This window comes from Oncorhynchus nerka, unplaced genomic scaffold, assembly GCF_034236695.1.
Source record: "Oncorhynchus nerka isolate Pitt River unplaced genomic scaffold, Oner_Uvic_2.0 unplaced_scaffold_1381, whole genome shotgun sequence".
NCBI lineage: Eukaryota > Metazoa > Chordata > Actinopteri > Salmoniformes > Salmonidae > Oncorhynchus > Oncorhynchus nerka.
The window spans coordinates 57,501-70,437 of record NW_027039933.1 but is presented as its reverse complement, the minus strand read 5'-3'; the positions used below and the strand labels follow the sequence as shown (position 1 = coordinate 70,437).

Here is a 12,937-nt window from a genome sequence, read left to right as displayed (position 1 = left end):
ACCACTGTCCTGTCTGTCAGGGTTAGAGGTTACCACTGTCCTGTCTGTCAGGGTTAGAGGTTACCACTGTCCCGTCTGTCAGGGTTAGAGGTTAGAGGTTACCACTGTCCCGTCTGTCAGGGTTAGAGGTTACCACTGTCCTGTCTGTCAGGGTTAGAGGTTACCACTGTCCTGTCTGTCAGGGTTAGAGGTTAGAGGTTACCTGTCCTGTCTGTCAGGGTTGTCCTGTCTGTCAGGGTTAGAGGTTACCACTGTCCTGTCTGTCAGGGTTAGAGGTTACCACTGTCCCGTCTGTCAGGGTTAGAGGTTACCACTGTCCTGTCTGTCAGGGTTAGAGGTTACCACTGTCCTGTCTGTCAGGGTTAGAGGTTACCACTGTCCTGTCTGTCAGGGTTAGAGGTTACCACTGTCCTGTCTGTCAGGGTTAGAGGTTACCACTGTCCTGTCTGTCAGGGTTAGAGGTTACCACTGTCCTGTGTCAGGGTTAGAGGTTCTGTCAGGGTTAGAGGTTACCACTGTCCCGTCTGTCAGGGTTAGAGGTTAGAGTTACCACTGTCCCGTCTGTCAGGTTAGGGTTAGGTTACCACTGTCCCGTCTGTCAGGGTTAGAGGTTACCACTGTCCCGTCTGTCAGGGTTAGAGGTTACCACTGTCCCGTCTGTCAGGGTTAGAGGTTACCACTGTCCCGTCTGTCAGGGTTAGAGGTTACCACTGTCCCGTCTGTCAGGGTTAGAGGTTACCACTGTCCTGTCTGTCAGGGTTAGAGGTTACCACTGTCCTGTCTGTCAGGGGGTTAGAGGTTACCACTGTCCTGTCTGTCAGGGTTAGAGTTACCACTGTCCTGTCTGGGTTAGAGGTTACCACTGTCCTGTCTGGGTTAGAGGTTACCACTGTCCTGTCTGTCAGGGTTAAAGGTTAGAGGTTACCACTGTCTGTCTGTCTGGGTTAGAGGTTACCACTGTCCTGTCTGTCAGGGTTAGAGGTTACCACTGTCCTGTCTGTAGAGGTTATTTTCCACTGTCACTCCTCTGTCTGGGTTAGAGGTTACCACTGTCCCGTCTGTCAGGAGGTTAGGTTAGAGTTACCACTGTCCCGTCTGTCAGGGTTAGAGGTTACCACTGTCCCGTCTGTCAGGGTTAGAGGTTACCACTGTCCCGTCTGTCAGGGTTAGAGGTTACCACTGTCCCGTCTGTCACTGTCCTGGTTAGAGGTTACCACTGTCCTGTCTGTCAGGGTTAGAGGTTACCACTGTCCTGTCTGTCAGGGTTAGAGGTTACCACTGTCCCGTCTGTCAGGTTAGAGGTTACCACTGTCCTGTCTGTCAGGGTTAGAGGTTACCACTGTAAAATCTGTCAGGGTTAGGAGGTTACCGCTGTCCTGTCTGTTACCACTGTCTGTCAGGGTTACTGTCCTGTCTGGGTTAGGTTACCACTGTCCCGTCTGTCAGGGTTAGAGGTTACCACTGTCCCGTCTGTCAGGGTTAGAGGTTACCACTGTCCCGTCTGTCAGGGTTAGAGGTTACCACTGTCCCGTCTGTCAGGGTTAGAGGTTACCACTGTCCCGTCTGGGTTATAGGTTACCACTGTCCGTCTGTCAGGGTTGTTACCCTGTCTGTCCTGGGTCTTAGAGGTTACCACTGTCCTGTCTGTCAGGGTTAGAGGTTACCACTGTCCCGTCTGTCAGGGTTAGGGTTACCACTGTCCCCTGTCAGGGTTAGAGGTTACCACTGTCCCGTCTGTCAGGGTTAGAGGTTACCACTGTCCTGTCTGTCAGGGTTAGAGGTTACCACTGTCCCGTCTGTCAGGGTTAGAGGTTACCACTGTCCCGTCTGTCAGGTTAGAGGTTACCACTGTCCTGTCTGTCAGGGTTAGAGGTTACCACTGTCCTGTCTGTCAGGGTTAGAGGTTACCAGAGGGTTAGAGGTTACCACTGTCCCGTCTGTCAGGGTTAGAGGTTACCACTGTCCCGTCTGTCAGGGTTAGAGGTTACCACTGTCCGTCTGTCAGTGTTGTTACCACTGTCCTGTCTGTCAGGGTTAGAGGTTACCACTGTCCTGTCTGTCAGGTTAGAGGTTACCACTGTCCCGTCTGTCAGGGTTAGAGGTTACCACTGTCCCGTCTGTCAGGGTTAGAGGTTACCACTGTCCCGTCTGTCAGGGTTAGAGGTTACCACTGTCCCGTCTGTCAGGGTTAGAGGTTACCACTGTCCCGTCTGTCATCTGTCAGGGTTAGAGGTTACCACTGTCCCGTCTGTCAGGGTTAGAGGTTACCACTGTCCCGTCTGTCAGGGTTAGAGGTTACCACTGTCCTGTCTGTCAGGGTTAGAGGTTAGAGGTTACCACTGTCCTGTCTGTCAGGGTTAGAGGTTAGAGGTTACCACTGTCCCGTCTGTCAGGGTTAGAGGTTACCACTGTCCCGTCTGTCAGGGTTAGAGGTTACCACTGTCCCGTCTGTCTAGAGGGTTACCTGTCCTGTCTGTCAGGTTAGTTAGAGTTACCACTGTCCTGTCTGTCAGGGTTAGAGGTTACCACTGTCCTGTCTGTCAGGGTTAGAGGTTACCACTGTCCGTCTGTCAGGGTTAGAGGTTAGAGGTTACCACTGTCCTAAATCTGTCAGGGTTAGAGGTTAGAGGTTAGAGGTCAGGGTTAAAGCAGTGTGTTCTGTCAGGGTTAGGTACCTGGCAGAGTGGATGACGTCTGTCGGGGTTAGAGGTTAAGGTTACCACTGTCCTGTCTGTCAGGTTAGAGGTTAGAGGTCAGGGTTAAAGCAGTGTGTTCTGTCGTCAGGTACCTGGCAGAGTGGATGACGTATGGTTACCCCACGGCTAACGTCTGGCCCCTGGACATAAAAAGTGTGTTCTGTCGTTAGGTACCTGGCAACCTTCAGAGCAGCCGGCAACCTTCCTCCGACACAGGGTCATGGAGGTCATCGTGAGTCCTGACCAGAGCAAACACAATCACACTCCCTGTTAGTAATGTCTGCCTGACTGTCCCCTCTCTCTGCCTGACTGTCCTCTCTCTCTGCCTGACTGTCCCTCTCTCTCTGCCTGACTGTCCCTCTCTCTGCCTGACTGTCCTCTCTCTCTGCCTGACTGTCCCTCTCTCTCTCTGCCTGACTGTCCCTCTCTCTGCCTGACTGTCCCTCTCTCTCTGCCTGACTGTCCCTCTCTCTGCCTGACTGTCCCCTCTCTCTGCCTGACTGTCCTATCTGCCTCTCTCTCTGCCTGACTGTCCCTCTCTCTCTGCCCGACTGTCCCTCTCTCTGCCCGACTGTCCCCTCTCTCTGCCCGACTGTCCTCTCTCTCTGCCCGACTGTCCTCTCTCTCTGCCCGACTGTCCCCTCTCTCTGCCCGACTGTCCCTCTCTCTCTGCCCGACTGTCCCCCTCTCTGCCCGACTGTCCCCTCTCTGCCCGACTGTCCCTCTCTCTGCCCGACTGTCCCTCTCTGCCCGACTGTCCCTCTCTCTCTGCCCGACTGTCCCTCTCTCTCTGCCCGACTGTCCCTCTCTCTCTGCCGACTGTCCCTCTCTCTCTGCCCGACTGTCCCTCTCTCTCTGCCCCGACTGTCCCCCTCTCTGCCGACTGTCCCTCCTCTCTGCCCGACTGTCCCTCTCTGCCCGACTGTCCCTGCCCGACTGTCCCTCTCCTCTGCCCGACTTTCCCCCTCTCTCTCTGTGTCTGCCGACTGTCCCCTCTCTTTCTTTCTTCTCTCTCGGTTTCTGTCTGTCTGTCTCTCTCTCGGTTTCTGTCTCTGTCTCTCTCTCTCTCTCGGTGTCTGACGGTCTGTCTCTCACCAGCCCTGCTGTATAACCTAAAGGTTCCCCGTTGGGACTTCCAGACGGGCCGGCAGCTGAGGACTTCTCCCCTGTACGACCGTCTCGACACCCAGGGAGCCAGATGGATGGAGAAACACGGCTTTGAGAGGGCCAAGTACTTCATCCCTGCAGGGAAGGGTGAGGCAGACCACACACACACCACACCACACACACCCCCACAGGGAGCCAGATGGATGGAGAAACACGGCTTTGAGAGGGCCAAGTACTTCATCCCTGCAGGGAAGGGTGAGGCAGACCACACACACACCACCACACACCCCACACCACACACACACACACACACACACCACAATTTCCCAATTCTTCTGTCTATCAGAGCTAAACCATGTTCCTCTGTTCTCAGACCTGCTGTCTCTTAGCTCTGTGTCTGTCTGTTTAGTTAAACAGTTCTATCATCTGTTCTCAGACCTGCTGTCTCTTAGCTCTGTGTCTGTTTAGTTAACCAGTTCTATCATCTGTTCTCAGACCTGCTGTCCCTGGATGCCAGTAAGACGTTCTATAAGCCTGACTGGTTTGACATCGTGGGGGCGGAGGTGAAATGCTGCAAGGAGGCCGTCTGTGTCATCGACATGTCCTCCTTCACCAAGTTTGAGCTCACTGTGAGTGACCCCTGGAAAGGAGAGGGAGAGGGAGGTATCAACTTCCTCCTATGATGGAAGCTGAGGTGACCCCTGGAAAGGAGAGGAGGGAAGTGAGGTATCAACTCCTATGATGGAAGCTGTAGGTGGCTGACCCCTGGAAAGGAGAGGTAGGAGGGGAAGTGAGGTATCAACATCCTCCTATGATGGAAGCTGTAGGTGGCTGACCCCTGGAAAGGAGAGGAGAAGAGGGGAAGTGAGGTATCAACTTCCTCCTATGATGGAAGCTGTAGGTGGCTGACCCCTGGAAAGGAGAGGGAGAGGAGGGGAAGTGAGGTATCAACTTCCTCCTGTGATGGAAGCTGTAGGTGGCTGACCCCTGGAAAGGAGAGGAGAGGGGAGGGAGAGGAGGGGAAGTGAGGTATCAACTTCCTCCTATGATGGAAGCTGTAGGTGGCTGACCCCTGGAAAGGAGAGGAGGGAGGTATCAACTTCCTCCTAGATGGAAGCTGAGGTGGCTGACCCTGGAGGAGGAGAGGTAGAGGAGGGGAAGTGAGGTATCAACATCCTCCTATGATGGAAGCTGTAGGTGGCTGACCCCTGGAAAGGAGAGGAGAGGAGGGGAAGTGAGGTATCAACTTCCTCCTATGATGGAAGCTGTAGGTGGCTGACCCCTGGAAAGGAGAGGAGAGGAGAGGGGAGGGAGAGGAGGGGAAGTGAGGTATCAACTTCCTCCTATGATGGAAGCTGTAGGTGGCTGACCCCTGGAAAGGAGAGGAGAGGGGGGAGGGGAAGTGAGGTATCAACTTCCTCCTATGATGGAAGCTGTAGGTGGCTGACCCCTGGAAAGGAGAGGGAGGGAGGGAGAGGAGGTATCAACTTCCTCCTATGATGGAAGCTGTAGGTGGCTGACCCCTGGAAAGGAGAGGAGAGGAGGGAAGTGAGGTATCAACTTCCTCCTATGATGGAAGCTGTAGGTGGCTGACCCCTGGAGAGGAGAGGTAGAGAGGAGGGGAAGTGAGGTATCAACATCCTCCTATGATGGGAAGCTGTAGGTGGCTGACCCTGGAAAGGAGAGGAGAGGAGGGAAGTGAGGTATCAACTTCCTCCTATGATGGAAGCTGTAGGTGGCTGACCCCTGGAAAGGAGAGAGGGAGGAGTGAGGTATCAACTTCCTCCTATGATGGAAGCTGTAGGTGGCTGACCCCTGGAAAGGAGAGGAGAGGGGAGGGAGAGGAGGGGAAGTGAGGTATCAACTTCCTCCTATGATGGAAGCTGTAGGTGGCTGACCCCTGGAAAGGAGAGGGGAGGGAGGGGGAAGTGAGGTATCAACTTCCTCCTATGATGGAAGCTGTAGGTGGCTGACCCCTGGAAAGGAGAGGAGAGGAGAGGGGAAGGGAGAGGAAGTGAGGTATCAACTTCCTCCTATGATGGAAGCTGTAGGTGGCTGACCCCTGGAAAGGAGAGGAGAGGGGAGGGAGAGGAGGGGAAGTGAGGTATCAACTTCCTCCTATGATGGAAGCTGTAGGTGGCTGACCCCTGGAAAGGAGAGGGAGAGGAGGGGAAGTGAGATATCATCTGACCCCTGGACCCACAGAATGAAATAGAAAAAGGAATGTTATCTCTATGGCTGGACCACCCTAGGTCACAGCTATAATGTGAATGACATTATCTCTGACTAGACCACCCTCGGTCACAGCTATAATGTGAATGACATTATCTCCATGGTTAGACCACCCTCGGTCACAGCTATAATGTGAATGACATTATCTCCATGGTTAGACCACCCTCGGTCACAGCTATAATGTGAATGACATTATCTCCATGGTTAGACCACCCTCGGTCACAGCTATAATGTGAATGACATTATCTCCATGGTTAGACCACCCTCGGTCACAGCTATAATGTGAATGACATTATCTCCATGGTTAGACCACCCTCGGTCACAGCTATAATGTGAATGACATTATCTCCATGGTTAGACCACCCTCGGTCACTACTTTTCTTTCTGTGCCAGTCTACAGATGACCAGGCGTTGGCGTTGCTGCAGCACCTGTGTGCCAATGACCTCGATGTGCCAGTGGGTCACATCGTTCATACGGGCATGCTGAACGAGAGGGGCGGATATGAGAACGACTGCAGCGTGGTCAGAGTCAAGAAGAACAGGTGAGAGCTTAGCCATTAAGAAGAACAGGTGAGAGTTTAGCCATTAGAAGAACAGGTGAGAGCTTAGCCATTAAGAAGAACAGGTGAGAGTTTAGCCATTAAGAAGAACAGGTGAGAGCTTAGCCATTAGAAGAACAGGTGAGAGTTTAGCCATTAAGAAGAACAGGTGAGAGTTTAGCCATTAGAAGAACAGGTGAGAGTTTAGCCATTAGAAGAACAGGTGAGAGTTTGGCCATTAGAAGAACAGGTGAGAGTTTAACCATTAATAAGAACAGGAGAGAGTTTAACCATTAGAAGAACAGGTGAGAGTTTAGCCATTAGAAGAACAGGTGAGAGTTTAGCCATTAAGAAGAACAGGTGAGAGTTTAGCCATTAGAAGAACAGGTGAGAGTGTAGCCATTAAGAAGAACAGGTGAGAGTGTAGCCATTAAGAAGAACAGGTGAGAGTTTAGCCATTAAGAAGAACAGGTGAGAGTTTAGCCATTAAGAAGAACAGGTGAGAGTTTAGCCATTAAGAAGAACAGGTGAGAGTTTAGCCAATAAGAAGAACAGGTGAGAGTTTAGCCATTAAGAAGAACAGGTGAGAGTTTAGCCATTAAGAAGAACAGGTGAGAGTTTAGCCATTAAGAAGAACAGGTGAGAGTTTAGCCATTAGAAGAACAGGTGAGAGTTTAGCCATTAGAAGAACGGGTGAGAGTTTAGCCATTTAGAAGAACAGGTGAGAGTTTAGCCATTAGAAGAACAGGTGAGATTTAGCCATTAGAAGAACAGGTGAGAGTTTAGCCATTAGAAGAACAGGTGAGAGTTTAGCCATTAGAAGAACAGGTGAGAGTTTAGCCATTAGAAGAACAGGTGAGAGTTTAGCCATTAAGAAGAACAGGTGAGAGTTTAGCCATTAGAAGAACAGGTGAGAGTTTAACCATTAAGAAGAACAGGTGAGAGTTTAGCCATTAAGAAGAACAGGTGAGAGTTTAGCCATTAAGAAGAACAGGTGAGAGTTTAGCCATTAGAAGAACAGGTGAGAGTTTAGCCATTAAGAAGAACAGGTGAGAGTTTAGCCATTTAAGAAGAACAGGTGAGAGTTTAGCCATTAAGAAGAACAGGTGAGAGTTTAGCCATTAAGAAGAACAGGTGAGAGTTTAGCCATTAAGAAGAACAGGTGAGAGTTTAGCCATTAAGAAGAACAGGTGAGAGTTTAGCCATTAAGAAGAACCACTGCAGCGTGGTCAGAGTCCAGAAGAACAGGTGAGAGCTTAGCCAGCTGTTCATAACTCCACCTGGGGGCAAACTCCACCTGGGGGCAAACTCCACCTGGGGGCAAACTCCACCTGGGGGCTAACTCCACCTGGGGGCTAACTCCACCTGGGGGCTAACTCCACCTGGGGGCAAACTCCACCTGGGGGCAAACTCCACCTGGGGGCTAACTCCACCTGGGGGCTAACTCCACCTGGGGATAACTCCACCTGGGGATAACTCCACCTGGGTGCAAACTCCACCTGGGTGCAAACTCCACCTGGGGGCCTAACTCCACCTGGGGGCCTAACTCCACCTGGGGGCCTAACTCCACCTGGGGGCCTAACTCCACCTGGGGGCCTAACTCCACCTGGGGGCCTAACTCCACCTGGGGGCCTAACTCCACCTGGGGGATAACTCCACCTGGGGGATAACTCCACCTGGGGGCTAACTCGTGTGAATGTCCTCTAAATGAACAGGATAGAGACTGAACCACCTTGTCTTATGTCAGACAGCTCCACATTCGTCTCCACTGTCTGTTGAGGGACGAGCGTCACATAGGAGCGCCGGGTTAGTTCCTCATCTAAATGTTTTCCTCTCTCCCTTTCTCTCTCTCTCCATCTCTCCCTTTCTCTCCATCTTTCTCTCTCTCTCTGTCTGTCTCTTTCTCTCTCTCTCCATCTCTCCCTTTCTCTCCATCTTTCTCTCTCTCTCTGTCTCTCCCTTTCTCTCTCTCTCCATCTCTCCATCTTTCTCTCTCTCTCTGTCTCTTTCTCTCTCTCTCTCTCGCCATCTCTCCCTTTCTCTCCATCTTTCTCTCTCTCTCTCTCTCTCTATCTCTCTCCCTTTCTCTCTCTCTCCCCATCTCTCCCTTTCTCTCCATCTTTCTCTCTCTCTCTATCTCTCTCCCTTTCTCTCTCTCTCCATCTCTCCCTTTCTCTCCATCTTTCTCTCTCTCTCTGTCTCTTTCTCTCTCTCTCTCTCGCCATCTCTCCCTTTCTCTCCATCTTTCTCTCTCTCTCTGTCTGTCTCTTTCTCCCTCTCTCTCTCTCTCCCTTTCTCTCCATCTCTCTCTGTCTCTGTAGCTTCTTCATCATCTCTCCTACAGATCAGCAGGTCCACTGCTGGTCGTGGTTGAAGAAGCACATGCCCGACGGCCCACAGCTCCACCTAGAGGACGTCAGCTGGAAGTACACTGGTGAGAACTATCGCTGCAGAACCTCGATCTTCCCCCTCAGTTCCCCACAATGCATTTCTGTTCTGAACCCTCACCCCCGGCCTCCCTTCTACAGCGCTGAATCTTATTGGTCATGGCGATGGACGTCCTAGGGGAACTATCGTATGTCTCCATGACTCCCGAACACTTCCCGTCCCTCTTCTGTAAGGTGAGGAACCGGCTTTCGCCCGGTCATGTTTACCGTGAAGTGGCTCATCACAAGGCCGAAGGTTGTCCTGACCTGTGGTGTGTGTCAACAGGAAATGAGTGTGGGCTACGCCAATGGGATCCGAGTAATGAGTATGACCCATACAGGAGAGCCGGGCTTCATGCTTTACATACCTATAGAGGTGAGATATACACTATACTATATACTACTGGTTATATACTACTAGTTATATACTACTATATACTACTGGTTATATACTACTAGACTACTATATACTACTGGTTATATACTACTAGTTATATACTACTGGTTATATACTACTATATACTACTGGTTATATACTACTAGTTATATACTACTGGCTATATACTACTAGTTATATACTACTATATACTACTGGTTATGTACTATACAGGAGAGCCGGGCTTCATGCTTTACATACCTATAGAGGTGAGATACACACTATACTATATACTACTAGTTATATACTACTAGACTACTATACACTACTAGTTATATACTACTATATACTACTGGTTATATACTATACAGGAGAGCCGGGCTTCATGCTTTACATACCTATAGAGGTGAGATACACACTATACTATATACTACTGGTTATATACTACTAGTTATATACTACTATATACTACTGGTTATATACTACTAGTCTATATACTACTGGTTATATACTACTAGACTACTATACACTACTGGTTATGTACTATACAGGAGAGCCGGGCTTCATGCTTTACATACCTATAGAGGTGAGATACACACTATACTATATACTACTGGTTATATACTACTAGACTACTATATACTACTGGTTATATACTACTAGTTATATACTACTAGTTATATACAACTGGTTATATACTACTAGTTATATACTACTGGTTATATACTACTAGACTACTATATACTACTGGTTATATACTACTAGACTACTATATACTACTGGTTATATACTACTAGTTATATACTACTAGTTATATACAACTGGTTATATACTACTAGTTATATACTACTGGTTATATACTACTAGACTACTATATACTACTGGTTATATACTACTGGTTATATACTACTAGACTACTATATACTACTGGTTATATACTATACAGGAGAGCCGGGCTTCATGCTTTACATACCTATAGAGGTGAGATACACACTATACTATATACTACTGGTTATATACTACTAGACTACTATATACTACTGGTTATATACTACTATATACTACTGGTTATATACTATACAGGAGAGCCGGGCTTCATGCTTTACATACCTATAGAGGTGAGATACACACTATACTATATACTACTGGTTATATACTACTAGACTACTATATACTACTAGACTACTATACACTACTGGTTATGTACTATACAGGAGAGCCGGGCTTCATGCTTTACATACCTATAGAGGTGAGATACACACTATACTATATACTACTGGTTATATACTACTAGTTATATACTACTAGTTATATACTACTGGTTATATACTACTAGTCTATATACTACTAGTCTACTCTACACTACTGGTTATATACTACTAGTTATATACTACTAGTCTACTCTACACTACTGGTTATATACTACTGGTTATATACTACTAGTCTACTCTACACTACTGGTTATATACTACTGGTTATATACTACTAGTCTACTCTACACTACTGGTTATATACTACTAGTCTACACTACTGGTTATATACTACTGGTTATATACTACTGGTTATATACTACTAGTTATATACTACTAGTCTACTCTACACTACTGGTTATATACTACTAGTCTATATACTACTGGTTATATACTACTAGTTACTACTAGTTATATACTACTAGTTACATACTACTGGTTATATATGGCTAGTCTATATATACTACTGGTTATATACTACTGGTTATATATGACTAGTCTATATATACTACTGGTCTATATACTACTGGTTATATACTACTAGTCTATATATACTACTGGTCTATATACTACTGGTTATATACTACTGGTTATATACTACTAGTTATATACTACTAGTCTACTCTACACTACTGGTTATATACTACTGGTTATATACTACTGGTTATATACTACTGGTTATATACTACTAGTTATATACTACTAGTCTACTCTACACTACTGGTTATATATTACTGGTTATATACTACTGGTTATATACTACTAGTCTACTCTACACTACTAGTTATATACTACTAGTTATATACTACTAGTTATATACTACTAGGTATATACTACTGGTTATATACTACTAGTTATACACTACTGGTTATATACTACTGGTTATATACTACTAGTTATATACTACTAGTTATATACTACTGGTTATATACTACTGGTTATATACTACTAGTCTACTCTACACTACTGGTTATATACTACTGGTTATATACTACTAGTCTATATACTACTGGTTATATACTACTAGTCTATATACACTACTGGTTATATACTACTAGTTATATACTACTAGTCTACTCTACACTACTGGTTATATACTACTAGTCTATATACACTACTGGTTATATACTACTAGTCTATATACTACTGGTTATATACTACTAGTCTATATACTACTAGTCTATATACTACTGGTTATATACTACTAGTCTATATACTACTGGTTATATACTACTAGTCTATATACTACTGGTTATATACTACTGGTTATATACTACTAGTCTATAAACTACTGGTTATATACTACTAGTCTATATACTACTGGTTATATACTACTAGTCTATATACTACTGGTTATATACTACTAGTCTATATACTACTGGTTATATACTACTAGTCTATATACTACTGGTTATATACTACTAGTCTATATACTACTAGTCTATATACACTACTAGTCTATATACTACTAGTCTATATACACTACTGGTTATATACTACTAGTCTATATACACTACTGGTTATATACTACTAGTCTATATACACTACTGGTTATATACTACTAGTCTATATACTACTGGTTATATACTACTAGTCTATATACTACTGGTTATATACTACTAGTCTATATACACTACTGGTTATATACTACTAGTCTATATACTACTGGTTATATACTACTAGTCTATATACTACTGGTTATATACTACTAGTCTATATACTACTGGTTATATACTACTAGTCTATATACTACTGGTTATATACTACTGGTTATATACTACTAGTCTATATACTACTGGTTATATAGTACTGGTTATATACTACTAGTCTATATACTACTAGTCTATATATACTACTGGTTATATACTACTAGTCTATATATACTACTGGTTATACACTACTGGTTATATACTACTGGTTATATACTACTAGTCTATATATACTACTGGTTATATACTACTAGTCTATATACTACTGGTTATATACTACTAGTCTATATACTACTGGTTATATACTACTAGTCTATATACTACTGGTTATATACTACTGGTTATATACTACTGGTTATATACTACTGGTTATATCCTACTAGTCTATATACTACTAGTCTATATATACTACTGGTTATATACTACTGATTATATACTACTAGTCTATATATACTACTGGTTATACACTACTGGTTATATACTACTAGTTATATACTACTAGTCTATATACTACTGGTTATATACTACTAGTCTATATATACTACTGGTTATATACTACTAGTCTATATACACTACTGGTTATATACTACTGGTTATATACT

General features: G+C 45.7%; 1 pseudogene; it reads left to right on the top strand.

Annotated features, from left to right (window-relative positions):
• The window catches only part of LOC115122615 (pyruvate dehydrogenase phosphatase regulatory subunit, mitochondrial-like), a 46,178-nt pseudogene that overhangs the window by 25,625 nt on the left and 7,616 nt on the right, over positions 1-12,937 (top strand).